Source organism: Rhinoderma darwinii, chromosome 5 (assembly GCF_050947455.1).
Source record: "Rhinoderma darwinii isolate aRhiDar2 chromosome 5, aRhiDar2.hap1, whole genome shotgun sequence".
Taxonomy (NCBI): Eukaryota; Metazoa; Chordata; class Amphibia; order Anura; family Rhinodermatidae; genus Rhinoderma; species Rhinoderma darwinii.
In genome coordinates, this window is record NC_134691.1 from 58,337,181 (window position 1) to 58,353,503 (window position 16,323).

Sequence of the window (16,323 nt, forward strand, 5' to 3'; positions counted from 1 at the left end):
ATATCCATCATTTTTCTTTCAGCTAAGAAAATCACAAGCTAAATAGTTGCTTGGAGCAGATCAAGACTAGGGTCTTCTGCATAATGATGAATCTCAAACTTCTTTTGTCACCATCAGTAAATACTAAATATCATGATAGAGCGTGCAACTCTGTGACGTCTACTTTGTCCAGTGGAGAACAGCAAACACCTATAAAAATGTAATTTTATTATAGTTTGTAATTTACTCTTTGATGTTGCACTTTAGAGTTTCCTTCCACAAACTTCTTCAATAAACTTTCAAATTCTATATATGACGACGTGCCCCAGCCTCTGAACCACATATAACTTTTATATTCAATGGCAAAAAGAGCCAAGATTGTGTGAGTGATGCAATGAGGAAGCTGGCAGTGCTAGGAGGAACTGCACTCTGTATAATAGCCATTGTGTTTTTGCTTTCTTTAGGACAGCTGTTCTCTCTACGGCAGAATCAGAAGATAGTCCGGTAAGTCATCATCATCATTATTATTATTATTATTATTATATAATCATTTTCTATCATCATCATCATCATCTGTTGTCCTGACATACTTTGCTATAGATAATGTTTGTGTTGGTAACTAACAGTCTCTTTAATAAGCTAATGGAAATAATTTTACTAGCTCTTAGCAGCCAGTACAATCTAAAGATGCAGGATAAGAATATATTTACTGTTACATCATCTAAATCAGGGGTCTCAAACACAGCCGGGTAAATGGGCCGCACATAGAAAAAATGTGATGTTGACGGGCCGCATTACTTTCAAATTTGATTAAAATACAAAATTATTGTTAATCAAGTCATTATTTAAACTACTATAACAATACGACATTACTATAATACGACATTACTATAACAATACTACATTACTATAATAATACTACATTACTATAACAATACTAGATTACTATAAAATTACATTTCTATAACAATACTACATTACTATAATGCTACATTACTATAATAATACTACATTACTATAATGCTACATTACTATAATAATACTACATTACTATAATACCACATTGCTATAATACTACATTACTATAACAATACTACATTACTATAATGCTACATTACTATAATAATACTACATTACTATAATACCACATTGCTATAATACTACATTACTATAACAATACTACATTACTATAACAATACTAGATTACTATAATATTACATTTCTATAACGATACTACATTGCTATAATACTAAATTAAGGGGAGTTCATACAGAGTTTTTGACGAGTTTTTAGAAGTGGAAACCGCGTCGGAAAAAGTCCCCAAAAATCAATCAATGGCAGAGAAAGCGTATTTCGCAGTGTTTTATGGCCGCGGCGCTCAATGGCCGCGGGCAAAAAATGCAGCGAAAAATGCCGAGAAAATCGGCATGCAGTCAGAGGAAAATCTGCCTCAAAATTCCAAACGGAATTTTGAGGCAGATTTTCCTTCTACAAAAAACTCTGTGTGAACCCAGCCTTACTATAATAATACTACATTACTACAACAATGCTACATTACTATAATAATACTACTACATTAGTATAAAAAAACGACATCACATATAACAATACTACATTACTATAACAATACTACATTACTATAATACTACACTACTATAACAATACTACATTACTATAATAATACTACACTACTATAACAATACTACATTACTATAATAATACTACATTACTATAACAATACTACATTACTATAATAATACTACATTACTATAACAATACTACATTACTATAATAATACTGTTAGGTTTAAACTTACCGGAAATTTGCGAGTTTATTCCATGTGTATTTTAACAATACAGTTTTCCAGTTTAAGCGTCGCTAAATGCAGTCTAGCTGCTCAGTTGGCAGCGTTTGGCAGACACAAGAATGTCAAGATTGGGCAGTCCCTTCTTAGATAGTGCCACAATGCCCTCTGTAGATAATGCCACAGTGCCCTCTGTAGATAATGCCACAGTACCCTCTGTAGATAATGCTGTAGTGCCCTCTGTGGATATTGACACACTGCCCTCTGTAGATATGGCCACAGTGCCCTCTGTAGATACTGCCACACCCACTGTAGATAATGCCACACACCCCCTAGATATTGCCACAGTGCCCTCTGTAGATAATGCCACAGTGCCCTTTGTAGATAATGCCAGTGCCCTCTGTAGATAATGCCACACCTCCCATAGATCATGCCCCGCTCCTCCTAGATAATGCCACAGTGCCCTATGTAGATAATGCACACTGCCCTCTGTAGATACTGCCACAGTGCCCTCTGTAGATAATGTCACACCCCCTGTAGACAATGCAACATCCCCTCCTAGATAATGCCGCAGTCCCCTCTGTAGATAATTCCACAGTGCCCTCTGTAGATAATGCCACTGTGCCCTCTGTAGATAATGCCTCAGTGCCTTGTAGATAATACCACCACCATAGATAATGCCACATCCCTTCTAGATAATGCCACAGTGCCCTATGCAGATAATGCCACAGTGCCCTCTGTAGATAATGCCACAGTGCCCTCTGTAGATAATATCACCCCCTCCCCCCACTGTAGATAATGCCGCACCCCTCTTAGATAATGCCATGGTACCCTCTGTAGATAATGCCACAGTGCCCCCTGTAGATAATGCCACACTCCCATAGATAATGCCACTCCCCTCCTAGATAATGCCACAGTGCGCTCTGTAGATAATGTCACAGTGCCCTCTGTAGATAATGCCACACCCCCATAGATAATGCCACACCCATCCTAGAGAATGCCACAGTGCCCTCTGTAGATAATGCCACAGTGCGCTCTGTAGATAATGCCACACTTCCCTCAGTAGAGCCTGCCACACTGCCCTCTGTAGATACTGCCACATTGCCCTCTGTAGATACTGCCACACTGCCCTCTGCAGATATTGCCACAGTGCCCCCTGTAGATAATGCCACCCCCTAGATAATGAAACAGTGTCCTCTGTAATTAATGCCACAGTGCCCTCTGTAGATACTGCCACAGTGCCCTCTGTAGATAATGCCACACCCACTGTAGATTATGCCACACCCCCTAGATAATGCCACACTGCACTCTGTAGATACTGCCACATTGCCCTCTATAGATACTGCCACATTGCCCTCTGTAGATACTGCCACACCGCCCTCTGCAGATATTGCCACAGTGCCCCCTGTAGATAATGCCACCCCCTAGATAATGCAACAGTGTCCTCTGTAATTAATGCCACAGTGCCCTCTGTAGATACAGCCACAGTGCCCTCTGTAGATAATGCCACACCCACTGTAGATTATGCCACACCCCCTAGATAATGCCACACTGCACTCTGTAGATACTGCCACATTGCCCTCTGTAGATACTGCCACACTGCCCTCTGCAGATATTGCCACACTGCCCTCTGCAGATAATGCCACAGTGCCCTCTGTAGATAATGCCACACCCCCTTGAAGATAGTGCCACTCCTCTGTAAATAGCGCTACCGCCCCTAGATAGTGCCATTGGACTCCGTCTACGAGTGGAATCCCCAGCTAGAGCATAGGCTGGTGATTCCGCTCCTATTTGTATCCCTGATGTCACTGTCCATATATGGACAGTGAAGTCAGGGGCTACTCCTGGAGCGGAATCCCCTGCCAGAGCATCGGCAATGGGGATTCCACTCCAGGAGTAGCCACTGACATCACTGTCCATATATGGACAGTGACATCAAGGGCTTCCCCGGGCACAACGCTTAAAGCAGCGATGTGCCTGGGGAGTCTTCGGCGAGCGGAGGAGCTCCCTCTGCTCCTCCGCTCTGAACTGATTGCTTCAGCATTGGGTTCAACTGTATCTGCGTCCTGAGAACACAGATACAGTTGACAGCAGGACATACCCCCGGCCGCCTGGGACAGCGGGACACTGCCCAGAATCCAAGACTGTCCTGCTGGACGGTTTGGAGGTATGGCCCAGGGGGAATGTAGCGCTATCTACAGAGGGAGTGTGGGGAAATATCTAGAGGGGGGTTGCACTATCTACAGGGGGCTGTGTGGCCATTGCTCACCTACAACCACGTACTGCGCTCCTTCATGATGTAATGAAGGAGCGCCGGCGCATTCCTGCTTTGACCTGCTCTCTCCTCTCTTGAGGTAGCTACTGTGCCCCACGGGCCGCAGATGACAGCCTCAGGGGCCGCATGTTTGAGACCCCTGATCTAAATCTAATTATATAAGATATATATAATTAGCAGAAACAAACTGTATTCATTAGACCAATGTAGTACAATGAGTTTTACAACTTGCAATTTACAATATCGAATCATTTCTTTTTAGAAATATGTTTAAGTTGATGTCCAGTTTGGGGGTCTCTGTACAGAAACTGATTTAGGGGAAGAGTTCATCTACAGTAGATATATATTTCATTATGCTACAGTGGGTTATTTGGTATTGACCCACTAAGGAGACCTGTCAGCTGGTCCCTACTCTGATATGCAAAAATAATTAGGTTTTTATGGAGCCTCAATGACTTCTATGACAATGTAAGGGCCAGTTCACACTGAGTATTTGACACGTTTTTGACACGGAAACCGCATCGGAAAACGCGCCCAAAAACTTCCAAAAATGCCTCCCATTGATTTCAATGGGAGGCGGGGGCGTTTTTGTCTCGTGAGCGGAAAAACTGTTAATGGGAGGTCAGAGGCGTAAACGCCCGAAGATAGGGCATGTCGCGGGAAAAAGACGCCTCCGCCTCCCATTGAAATCAATGGGAGGCATTTTCGGGCCGTTTTTTGACGAGTTTTTTGGCGCGGTTTCCTCATCAAAAAACTCGGCAGAAAACTCTGTGTGAACCCAGCCTGCGATTAAGACATAACAGTCCAGGAGGTTTTTTTTAGTAAAAGAGCACTAAATTTCAACAATGGACAATAAAGTAGAACAACATGGAGACGCGTGGAGCATTCTATTGCCAGTTTTGTGGATGTGAATCACATGGGAGTCCCCCATGAGAGTGGTTGCACCTAAACCCCAAGGTCAGCCTGGTAGAAACAGGGACTCTATGGGTCACAGTGGAAGCCAACGACTCCCTCACAGAATACCCAAAGTTAGAAGGTGTACCTGCATCCTTCGGCTGCGCCAGGGTTCAGCTGCACTTTACTGGAACTTATATATGCTCCCTGTAACGGCAGGGGGTAGGGAGACGGACAAGTGAGCCCTAATCTACCCGCCACTCTGTCCCTGCCTACTTGCAACGACCCGCCCTAGGCGACGGGGTACAACTGGGCGGCGGTCCCTGCGCTCAGTAAGTGCACGACAAACACGACAAACATACAAGGAACACAAGCAAGGAAAAAGGGGCCGTTGCCCACGGCAACACCGTGAGCAACCAGAGTGGTGAACGAGCCGAGTCAAGCCAGGAGTGTGCGAGGTACAAAACGAAAAGCAGAAGAGTAGTCGGTAAGCCAGGGTCGGTATGGAGCAGGATCAAAAATAGCAGGAGCTGTAGCTGGGCCAGGAAACCACAAGGAAAGAAACACAAGCAATAACAAGCACCGAGGGACAGGAAGTGCAGGCTTAAATAGACCGAGGGCGGGAGCTAGCTGAGTCTGGCCAGGTTACGATAGGCTCTCCCACTCCTAAGCCTGCCAGCCTGAATGGTGGAAGCAGGAGTCAGTCTCAGGGATGTATTCTCAGGTGCTGACTGATTAGTTCTGGGAGTTAACCCCGCAGTGCCTGGCAGATCCTTTACAGTACCCCCCCTTTTATGAGGGGCCACCGGACCCTTTCTAAGTGGACCTGGCTTACTGGGGAAACGCAGGTGGAACCTCCTGACCAATACCCCAGCGTGAACATCCCGGGCGGGTACCCAAGTCCTCTCCTCGGGCCCGTATCCTCTCCAATGGACCAGGTACTGGAGGGAGCCTTGGACCATCTTGCTGTCCACAATCCTGGCCACCTCGAATTCCACCCCCTCCGGGGTGAGGATGGGAACAGGAGGTCTCCTCGAGGGAGCCAAGGACGGGGAGCAGCGTTTGAGGAGGGAGGCATGAAACACGTCGTGTATCCGAAAAGACGGGGGTAACTCCAGCCGGAAGGAGACAGGATTGAGGACCTCAATGACCTTATACGGCCCAATAAACCGGGGAGCAAACTTCTTGGACGGAACCTTGAGACGCAAGTTCCTAGACGACAACCACACCAGATCCCCGACCATAAACAGGGGGTTAGCAGAACGTTTTTTATCAGCCTGAGTTTTTTGTACGCTCTGGGACACCTCTAGGTTTTTCTGAACCTGGGCCCAGACTGTGCACAGTTCCCGATGAACGACCTCTACCTCAGGATTGTTGGAACTACCAGGTGAAACGGAGGAGAACCGTGGATTAAACCCAAAATTACAAAAAAAAGGAGAGACCCCAGACGAGTTACTGACCCGGTTATTAAGGGAAAATTCGGCGAGGGGAATGAAAGAGACCCAATCAAATTGACAGTCAGAGACAAAACACCTTAAGTATTGTTCTAGGGACTGATTAGTCCTCTCCGTTTGGCCATTGGTTTCAGGATGGAAGGCAGAGGAGAAGGACAGATCAATCCCCAACTTCATACAGAAGGCTCTCCAAAACAATGAAACAAATTGTACCCCTCTGTCCGAAACAATATTGACAGGGACCCCATGGAGACGCAGGATGTGTTTGACAAACAAGGTAGCCAATGTTTTGGCGTTGGGTAGTTTCTTGAGGGGCACAAAGTGGCACATCTTACTGAAGCGGTCCACCACCACCCACACCACCGACTTGCCTTGGGATGGAGGCAAATCGGTGATAAAATCCATGGAGATATGTGTCCAAGGTCTCTGGGGAATGGGCAACGAACGCAGTAAGCCCGCTGGTCGGGACCTGGGAGTCTTGGACCTAGCACAAACCTCACAAGCGGCGACGTAGGCCTTAACGTCTTTAGGCAACCCAGGCCACCAATAATTTCTGGTAATGAGGTGTTTGGTACCCAGGATGCCTGGATGGCCAGATAGTGCGGAGTCATGATTTTCCCTAAGTACCCTTAGCCGGAATTGCAGGGGAACAAACAGCTTGTTCTCAGGAAGGTTCCCGGGAGCTGCACCTTGATCAGCAGCAATTTCAGAGACTAAATCAGAATCGATCGAGGAAATGATTATACCTGGAGGCAAAATACAAGCAGGATCTTCCTCCGAAGGAGGGCTGGCCATGAAGCTACGCGACAGTGCATCAGCCTTAATATTTTTAGACCCAGCCCTATAGGTAACCAAAAAATTGAATCTGGTAAAAAATAACGCCCATCGAGCTTGTCTCGGGTTTAGCCTCCGGGCAGATTCTAGGAACACCAGATTCTTGTGGTCGGTAAGGACCGTTACCTGGTGCCTAGCCCCCTCCAGGAAGTGGCGCCACTCTTCAAATGCCCATTTAATGGCTAAGAGTTCGCGGTTGCCAATATCATAGTTACTTTCAGTTGGCGAAAACTTCCTGGAGAAGTAGGCACAGGGGCGGAGATGGGTGAGGGACCTGGTACCCTGGGACAAGACAGCCCCCACTCCCACCTCAGATGCGTCAACTTCCACGATAAATGGCTCCATTTGGTTGGGCTGAACCAGCACCGGGGCCGAGACAAAGCACTTCTTAAGGACCTCAAAAGCCTGGACAGCCTCAGGAGGCCAGTGGAGGAGATCAGCACCTTTGCGAGTGAGGTCCGTAAGGGGCTTAGCGATGACCGAGAAGTTAGCAATAAATCTCCTGTAATAATTAGCAAATCCCAAAAAACACTGTAACGCCTTCAGGGAGGCAGGTTGGACCCATTCCGCCACAGCCTGAACCTTGGCGGGGTCCATGCGGAATTCATGAGGAGTGAGGATTTGACCCAAAAATGGAATCTCCTGTACCCCAAACACACATTTTTCGGTTTTGGCAAACAGTTTATTTTCCCGAAGGACCTGGAGCACCTTCCTGACATGCTCCACGTGGGAGGACCAGTCCTTGGAAAACACCAGTATGTCATCAAGGTACACTACCAGAAAAATCCCCAGGTAATTTCTCAAAATCTCATTTATGAAATTCTGGAAGACCGCAGGGGCATTACACAACCCAAAGGGCATGACGAGGTATTCGAAATGGCCTTCGGGCGTGTTAAACGCAGTCTTCCACTCATCCCCCTCTTTGATGCGAATAAGGTTATACGCCCCCCGTAGATCCAATTTAGAAAACCATTGGGCCCCCTGAACCTGATTAAAGAGATCAGGAATCAAAGGAAGTGGGTACTGGTTCCTTACCGTGACCTTATTCAGGCCACGGTAGTCAATGCATGGCCTAAGACCACCATCCTTCTTCCCCACGAAGAAGAAGCCAGCACCTACCGGAGAAGAAGAGGGACGAATGTAACCCTTGGCCAGGGATTCCTGGATATACACTCTCATAGCTTCACGTTCGGGACAAGAAAGATTAAATATCCTACCCTTAGGAAGCTTAGCTCCTGGTACCAATTCGATAGCGCAATCGTATTCTCTATGAGGAGGTAACACTTCGGAGGCCTCCCTAGAGAAAACATCAGCGAAGTCCTGAACAAACTCGGGTAGCGTATTCGCCTCCTTAGGGGGAGAAATAGAATTAACAGAAAAACATGACGTACAACATTCATTACCCCATTTGGTTAGCTCCCCAGTATTCCAGTCAAACGTAGGATTATGCAACTGCAACCAGGGAAGACCTAGCACCAAATCGTACGATAATCCCTGCATCAACAGTACAGAGCATTGCTCCAAATGCATGGAGCCAACAAGGAGTTCAAAAACAGGGGTATTCTGTGTAAAATAACCATTAGCAAGAGGAGTGGCGTCGATACCCACTACCGGGACAGGTTTAGGCAAATCAATAAGAGGCATAGCAAGGGACATAGCAAATTCCACAGACATGATATTAGTAGAGGACCCTGAATCCACGAAAGCACTGCCGGTAGCAGACCTACCACCAAAAGAGACCTGAAAGGGAAGCAAGATCTTAGTACGTTTCATATTTAGGGGAAATACCTGTGCGCCCAAGTGACCTCCCCGATGATCACTTAGACGCGGAAGTTCTCTGGCTGCAACCTTACGCTTAGGACAGTTGTTCACTTGATGCTTGTCGTCCCCACAGTAGAAGCAGAGACCATTCTTCCTGCGGAATTCTCTACGTTGTTGGGGGGACACGGAGGCCCCGAGTTGCATAGGTATCTCTGAATCTTTCGGGGAGGAACGAAGCAACGGAGCTTCGGGAGGCATCATGGGGGAGTCGGAGGAGAAAACACATAAACGTTCACGTTGTCGTTCCCTGAGACGTCGGTCAAGTCGTATCGCTAAAGCCATAACCTGGTCTAGGGAGTCACAAGAGGGATAGCTAACTAGCAGGTCTTTCAGGGCATTCGACAGACCCAACCTAAACTGGCACCTTAAGGCAGGGTCATTCCACCGAGAAGCTACGCACCACTTCCTAAAGTCAGAGCAATACTCCTCCACAGGTCTCTTACCCTGACTTAAGGTCACCAGCTGACTCTCGGCAAAGGCAGTCCTGTCAGTCTCGTCATAAATAAGTCCGAGAGCAGAAAAGAAACAATCAACGGAGGAAAGTTCAGGGGCGTCAGGAGCCAAGGAGAAGGCCCACTCTTGGGGCCCTTCCTGGAGCCGGGACATAATTATACCCACCCGCTGGCTCTCAGAACCTGAGGAATGAGGCTTTAAACGAAAGTAAAGCCTACAACTCTCCCGAAAGGAGAGAAAAGTCCTCCGGTCCCCTGAGAACCGGTCGGGCAACTTGAGGTGGGGTTCAAGAGGTGCGGTGCGGGGAACTACCAGGGTAGCATCAGGCTGGTTGACCCTCTGAGCCAGGGCCTGGACCTGTAGGGAGAGACCCTGCATTTGCTGAGCCAGGGTCTCACGGGGATCCATAGTGGTGTCAGGGACCAGGGGTAGACTAGGTATGGGCTTGTTATTATGTAACGGCAGGGGGTAGGGAGACGGACAAGTGAGCCCTAATCTACCCGCCACTCTGTCCCTGCCTACTTGCAACGACCCGCCCTAGGCGACGGGGTACAACTGGGCGGCGGTCCCTGCGCTCAGTAAGTGCACGACAAACACGACAAACATACAAGGAACACAAGCAAGGAAAAAGGGGCCGTTGCCCACGGCAACACCGTGAGCAACCAGAGTGGTGAACGAGCCGAGTCAAGCCAGGAGTGTGCGAGGTACAAAACGAAAAGCAGAAGAGTAGTCGGTAAGCCAGGGTCGGTATGGAGCAGGATCAAAAATAGCAGGAGCTGTAGCTGGGCCAGGAAACCACAAGGAAAGAAACACAAGCAATAACAAGCACCGAGGGACAGGAAGTGCAGGCTTAAATAGACCGAGGGCGGGAGCTAGCTGAGTCTGGCCAGGTTACGATAGGCTCTCCCACTCCTAAGCCTGCCAGCCTGAATGGTGGAAGCAGGAGTCAGTCTCAGGGATGTATTCTCAGGTGCTGACTGATTAGTTCTGGGAGTTAACCCCGCAGTGCCTGGCAGATCCTTTACACTCCCACTACTGAAATTCCACTATCTTCATCGGTCAATGGCTATTTGCTGCAATTGGCACTTCTTATTGCTCACACCACCAAGTCCATTGGCGACACCCCAAGTGAATCAATAGTCCTTTTACCAGCTATAGTCCTAACATAAGCAAATGAATTGTCGCCTCTTTAAGACGTTCTCACACTGTACAGTATCAGTCTGTGCACACACAGGTTATGATTCACAAGACAAACTCTAGTTAAAAGCAAAAATAGCTTGATAAAGACGTAATGGTACTCTAAGAATAGATAACATAATGCTTCATTTTACTTAACTCCCAAGTAGTCGTGCTTCATTAGTAAAAAAACAGACTGGTTGGGCAGCTGGTAGAATCTCACTTCTTCCTTTCTTCATGCGCGGAAGGGCAAAGGTGCTCAGGAGCTTTTTTCAGGGTCTGAGTCCCAGGACAGCAGAATGAGAGGAGGAGTAACACGTGATATATGTTATGTATTTTAGGGTATGTTCACACATTCAGAATTTGCCATAGGCAAATCTGAAATTGATTTTTTTTTGTCTCATTTTGTTAATTACAATTTTGCTAAATATAAAGAGTATAAAACAGGATTGATGTCACTCAGGACATAATAAAGGGGGAAAAGGGGAATACAGGAATGGAACTGTACAATACATAACAATGCCTTAATTCTGTTACTTTGCATGTCTTATCGAATAATAAAACAGATAGTACACAGGTGAAGAATAATAAAATAGAGGATTACAGTGTTATAAGGGGATGATAACCATACATCCCATTTGTTACTAAATATATTACTTTTGTTTAATGATAAAGCAATTGTAGATTCATACCAACAGTTATTGTTTAAATTACGGGTAAATTTTGTAATTGAGCGTAATTTATTGGATTTCTAATTTCTTGCTATAAGAGATCTTGTGACCAGCAGGGTATGTAGTATTATTGTTCTATGAGTGATGGCCAATAAAGTCAGAGGAGCATCCAATATAATGGGGAAGCCACAAATAAAGGACAAAAATCTTCCCACTTGTTTCCACAGTTTCAGAAATGGACCACAGCCCAACCAAGTATGTGTCAGAGTGCATCTCCCACCTCATCTCCAACAAGTATCTGGGATACCATAGTATCGATGGAGTTTAATAGGCGTGATATACCATCTATATAAGTGTTTTCTATCTGTTTCTATGTGGTTGGCACAACTGGATGCAGATGCTATTGCAGAGTTCCATTGAGAGTCGGTAAACTGCTTATGGAAGTGAGATTCCCAATGGGACTTGTATTTATGCAGTTCACTAGAATAGGAATCTATCAGTACTTTATAGCAGTAGGATATGCCTTTTTTTAGTGGTGATGGGAGTAGTGAGCCATGTGTGTAATAAGGAGTTTTTAGACGGAAAGGCAGTTAGGGACTGTAAAGCATTCCTGGATTGGAGGTATTTAAAAAAATCATGTTTAGGCAACTTGTAGCAACGCGATAAGTTTTCAAAAAATAGCATTTGCTTAGTTGACCATATATCTGAGAGGATCTGGATGCCATTATCCTTCCAAGAAGTTAGGTCAAGGTCTGGTATTTGTGCTTCAAGTATGTCAATGCAAGTTTTTGAAAAGCCAGTAGCATACAAATCTTTTTTGTTAATGATATTGCACCACATAGGCTTTAGTAATAGGGTGTTGAGTATTGACGTGGCTTTTGAAGAGAGAAGCTGCTTGGAGATAGTCGAATGGACATTAAATATAATTGTAAAGGATCTGCCAGGCACAACTTCTGTGTATACGCCCATGGGTAATCAGTCTGCACCTGGTTCTATGTCTCTGAGACTGACTCCATCTTCCACCACTCAGGATGGCAGGCTTAGGAGTGGGAGAGCCTATCGCAGCCTGGCCAGACGGAGCTAGCTCCCGCCCTCTGTCTATTTATACCTGCCTTTCCTGTTCCTCCTTTGCTTGTGATTCTTCTCGTGTGGTTTCCTGGCCTTGCTGCAGCTCCTAGCTATTTGACCTTGCTTCATACTGACCCCGGCTTACTGACTACTCTCCTGCTCTGCGTTTGGTACCTCGTACACTCCTGGTTTGACTCGGCTCGTTCACCTCTCTTGTGCTCACGGTGTTGACGTGGGCAACTGCCCCATTTCCCTTTGCTTGTGTCCCCTTGTCTGTTTGTCTGTCGTGCACCTACTGAGCGTAGGGACCGTTGCCCAGTTGTACCCCGTCGCCTAGGGCGGGTCGTTGCAAGTAGGCAGGGACTGAGTGGTGGGTAGATTAGGGCTCACTGTCTGTTTCCCTACCCCCCTGTCATTACAATAATTCTATACCAACCAATATGTTAGAATGATCTTTTAACCATAGCGATTTCAATTGATCTAAAATCGCAGCTCTATAATATTGTAACACCGAGGGACAACCTGAACCTCCATGTTTTATATTTTTATATCGAATTTCGGCTTTGGCTCTCGACTTTGAACCAGACCATATATATCTCATTAGAGTAGATTGTAGCAATTGCAGGAAGGAAATAGATAAATATATGGGGACAATCCTAAAGTAATATAGTACCTTGGGGATAATCAGCATTTTAATCATAGCAGTCCTCCCCAGCCAAGAAATACCTTGTGTTTTATATTTAACGAGATCCGATTTAACCTGCTTCAAAGAGGATACTGTTTTTGATCGGAGGCCTAAATTTAGGATTTCTGATTTATTTTCATTAATCTTGTAATATAATACATTGCTGAATTCCGTAAGAATCTTAGACACCGCAGATAGTGAAGTTAAGGGAGAGTAGGACATTATTATGACATTGTCTGCAAATAACCCTATACGGTTATCTTGGGTACCTATATCTATACCTTTAATCAATGGAGAAGAACATATTTTTTCAGCTAGGTGTTACATTAAAATAGCAAAAATCAGTGATAGGGGGAACCCCTGCTTTGTTCCATTATATATGTGGAATAGTGGGTAACGAAACCTTGAGGAGTAGGAACATGCAGATGGTTTTAATTAAAGTGCTAGTATTGCTGTATAAATAGGGCCTGTTAGACCAAACTTCTGAAGGACTGCTCTAAGAAAGTCCCAGTGTACTCTGTCGAATGCCTTCTCCGCATCCAGGGAGAGGAGCAGAGAATACGTTCCTCTAGAGTGTGCATAATGAACAAGATCAATCGGGAGGCAGAGTCTGGCCGCTGAAGAATATGGCCGCTTGACTTCAGCGCTCCTCTGAACTCCGGACTCTAAGGGCTAGCCCACACATAACGGAATTGTTACAGAAAATTTCTTCAGCAATTCCGTTGAAAGTCGGAGGCTTTCCGCTGCGGCCAAAAGGCACCATTTCCTGCTATTTTTACGGCAATATATGGTGCGTAAATTACTGCGTTTTTCACAATGTTAGAAGATGGTGATATCTCCTCTGAATACGCAGAAATTCTGGCCACTTTTGGCAGCAAGAATCGACTTGCTGCAGTCCGAACAATATGCACTGCAGGTTAATTTCTGCTCAGAATTTTTACGCAGTGTGTGGATAAGATTTGTTAAATCTCATCCACTATACTGCTACTGTATTCTGCTGCATTTTTTTAGTTCGAAATTCAGGCCGGAAAAAACGCGACAATTCCGCAGCGTGTGGAAGAGCCCTAACAGCGACTCACAGCGATATTACCAAGCGTAGATAGCTTAAAATTACCGTTAGCCCACGCTGACTTCCCTGCAACATGCCGACATCCTTATCTTCCGACACCTGGACGTTTTGACAGGGATCGGAGTGGATACACCATGCCATCTCTGCAAACGGCGTTCGCACTCTTTTTTGCATGGGGGAGCGAACCAGCACAAACAAGCATCCTGCAGTGCTTTGGCTGAACGTCTCCTCCCTGCGGGACTAGGCAGCAATATCGCCCAGCCCCTTCCTCCCATGCCTGAGCATTGTTGTCGTACCCTAAGTTTGTCTAGCAAACGGTCTCCTAGTGTTTCCCAATTCCCGGTTTTCCCCGTTCCTGTACCTGTATGCTGTATCCCGTGCTACCTGGTCAAATGCCGTGCTGAGCTGTAGTCGTGCTGTGCTGTATTCCACGCCTGTTCTGCTACACCATGCCTGACGTCTGCCTGCTGCCGAGTCCCAGCCGAGCCTCTCATCGCAACTGTCTGAGCTGCCACAGGTACACTATACGAACTATAGACTGTGACATGCTTCCCGTTGGCCCGCTGCCATACCGTCAAGGCAGTATGGCCCAGTGGGTCCACGCATCCAACGTGACACATAGTAGTGAATGGCAGTTACAGAAGCAGCGTAGCATGCTACGCTGTTTCCGTAACTACTATTCCATTCCATGGGAGTTCCGGAAACCGCGTAGCTCAACGAGCTATGCTGTTTCCGTAACTTGACCATGTAGCTACCGAGTTTTGGAAACAGCGTGAATGGCAGTTACAGAAGCAGTGTAGCATGCTACGCTGTTTCCGTAACTACTATGCAGTTCTATGGGAGTTCCGGAAACAGCGTAGCTCAACAAGTTATTCTGTTTCCATAACTTGACCATGTAGCTACGTTTTGGAAACAGCATGAATGGCAGCTACGGAAGCAGCGTAGCATGCTACGATGTTTCCATAACTACTATTCAGTTCTATGGGAGTTCCGGAAACAGCGTAGCTCAACGAGTTATGCTGTTTCCGTAACTCGACCATGTAGCTACCGAGTTTTGGAAGCAGCGTAGCTCGCGGTGCTACGCTGTTTCTGTAACTCCCATTCACTTCTATGGGAGTCACAGAAAAAGCGTAGCTCAGCAAACACTCGGCTGTTTCCGTAACTCTCGACCACATAACCAGGAAGTTGCCGGGAGACAGCGGAGTCGATTAAGATAAAACGGGGTTTAGGGGGCGCCATTCTAGAGATAGGTGCGGGTCCCAGAGGTGAGACCCGAATCTATCTAACATTTATGACATATCCTGTGGATATGTCATAGATGTCCCCCATGGGAAGACCCTTATAAATGCTGCGGATGCTATTGAACACAGCATTTATCTAGTTAAATGGCCAGGAACAGCGCCATCGTAAAATAGAGCTGACACCTGCAATGTATGGGGGGTGCCCAGCGCGTGAGGCCGCTCCAAACATCATACCCTCCCCGCTCCATGATGTGCCAGGACGGGGTTAAGTAAGAAGCAGTCAGGTCCCTTGACTGTCGACTATAAGACGCAGGGACTTTTTAGCAAGATTTATTCTTGCTAAAAACTGCGTCTTATAGTCCAAAAAATACGGTAAGTTTTTTTCCTCTCCCAACTCCAATATACGTGGGACTTCACTGTTTTATAAACTATTAACTCAACCTAATATACTTTCTAGACCTTCTTATATCCTTAAATGGGAACAGGATTTGTAACTCTCTATACAAATGGAAGAATGGTATGGGGCTATTAAGGCCTTGAGGTCCATATCTAAAGGTGCAAACCATTGGGAAACTTCATTTAAGATCACCCTCAGATGGTATCTCACCCCTACTCATATATCAAGAATAAATCCATTGTATGCACATTTTTATTGGAGAGTGTGTGGACATATTTGTACTTACAGTATATTCATGTTTGGTGGGACTGCCCCTTGGTCAATTCTTTTTGGAAAGCTGTGGCTGCTCTTCTTAAAGAGATTACGGGGATAAATATTTCAGTACCAGCTAAAATGGCTCTTTGCTTTCTGGGAATAGTAAATATCCCATTAACTTATACCGTACAATTTGCATACAGTATGGAAAGACTACTGGCCATAAGTTCACATACTGTAGCCCGGT

The 16,323-nt window shown here is 45.9% G+C and overlaps 1 protein-coding gene across 1 annotated transcript in view; it reads left to right on the plus strand.

The window, feature by feature from the left end:
• The first annotated feature begins 443 nt into the window (after window positions 1-443).
• Window positions 444-16,323, plus strand: part of LOC142651397 (E3 ubiquitin-protein ligase RNF31-like) — a 91,980-nt gene continuing 76,100 nt past the window's right edge. The window contains exon 1 of the mRNA XM_075826041.1: window positions 444-483. The gene's annotated coding sequence lies outside the window, so the exon portion shown is untranslated. The remainder of the gene's footprint in view (window positions 484-16,323) is intronic.